The sequence below is a fragment of the Triticum dicoccoides genome, chromosome 7B (genome assembly GCF_002162155.2).
Source record: "Triticum dicoccoides isolate Atlit2015 ecotype Zavitan chromosome 7B, WEW_v2.0, whole genome shotgun sequence".
Classification (NCBI taxonomy): Eukaryota; Viridiplantae; Streptophyta; class Magnoliopsida; order Poales; family Poaceae; genus Triticum; species Triticum dicoccoides.
The window spans coordinates 640030707-640032545 of record NC_041393.1 but is presented as its reverse complement, the minus strand read 5'-3'; positions in this window follow the sequence as shown (position 1 = coordinate 640032545).

Below are 1839 nucleotides of genomic sequence, written 5' to 3'. Positions count from 1 at the left end.
CCAACCTGCATAACAAAAACACTAAGAAAGAGAGAATGGGTTAGGAGTAGAAATGTAGCATTTCACTTGGTGAAATGCAATGCTGTAGGAACCAGTACTTGAGATCAAGATAATCTTAGTTAAGATCCTGATTTTCAAAGTGATCTTAATTAGAAAGCCAAATAGAGTAAACCAATACCAAAGAGCCAAAGGAGAGAACCAGCCAAGGACCCAATCAAGAAGCCACCACAATTAGCAGTTAGTTAAATGCCAACACAAAGACCACTATCAGTACTAGCTCCAGGAATTAAGCCAACTAAAAACTAGTGATTAAAGCCAAAGATTAGACTTCATCACCACAATCAGTTTTGTCCAGTGACAATAGGTACATGTCATTGTGCAACGCCAAAAACAAAGCTCCAGGAGGAGATATACAGCACAACCAGCCAACCAAACCAAGTCCCAACACATCCAGCCACAAGCAGCTTAGAATAGGTAACCATTAAGGAGAGGTACAGAAGACCTCAGGGTATACTTGAGGGATTATGTGCTCAGACAGCCTGGAAGTGCCAAGGCTAGTTCATCACATCACAGGGATAGCCACATGTAAATTAAGCCTAAGAGAGGGGGGATCAGACCAGCATCACTGCCCAAATCAGATGTAGTATCTATCTTATCAGAAGAAGACTAGGAAAGTAACAGCCAAAACCAAGTATAGCATATGTTCATAGGCTATTAGAAAGAGACAAATAGGAATAGCCAAACCAAGTGGTATCTGTTCATATCAGTATTAGAAGTAAAATAACTACGAACAAGTGAGTATCTGTTCATGACTAAAGTTACTGACCAAAGTAACAACTCCAGGATCAAATACACAGAACAGAGCAGTACAGGAGTATATATACTTCACAAATACACATAGATGGTCACTGACCAAAATCCTGACACAGCAAGAATCCATCACAGAGAGCTCCAATACAAGTTGATGCTCATCTACAGCAGCTAACCACAGCTAATAGAGCCTCACATCCAACAAGATCAAATGCTACAGCTATGCGTTAGAGAGATCAGGAGGGGAGCAAGGACAAGCTCACCAAGAGGAGTTGTAGCCGAAGCAGGATGCAGCCACACCATCACTATGGTGTGACCAACATCACAACCAACACCACCACAACAAGTCGGAGCTAGCCAGAGAGCACCACAACGGCGGCGCCAGCGAGAGCACGGGCACGAAGGCGCCAACCAGGGGCACCACAGCACGGAGGTGCCACCCAGGGGCACCACAGCACGGAGGTGCCACCCAGGGGCACCACCGCGCCACGGCACAACCAGCACCGCCGGAGGATCCTCACGGCGACCGAACCTAAATGCACATCCAGCAATCGACAGTACTGAGCCACAGACAGAGCAAGCAAGCAGGCACGGAAAAAATAGGGCGGAGGAGCGGGACTCACGCGCGCTCGAGCTCATCGGGATCGGGATCTTCGGTTGCGGCCGCGGCGAGCCAGAGTAGCACCATCGCGCAAATCCCCAGGGCCCACCAGCGCCCCGTCCCCGCCTCCTGGTCGGCCTCAGATCTCCCATGTCGGGCGGGGCACAGCGGAGCTCGGTGCTCGGCTCCCATGGCGGAGGCGGATCTCGAGGTCGGGGCAACCGGCGACAAGGCTTCCGCGGCGGGGCGGCGAGCTTGTGGGAAGGCGGCGGCGCGCGACACGGCGCAGGCGGCAGCACGAGGCGGCGGGGCTCCTGGGGTCCGGTGAGGTGGCAGCACGCACCGGCGGGAGGAGGCGAGGGGGCGCAGTGGAGCGGGGTCGAGGAAGGCGGGGTCGGGAGGATCTTGGCTGTGGGGTGGGCATCGTC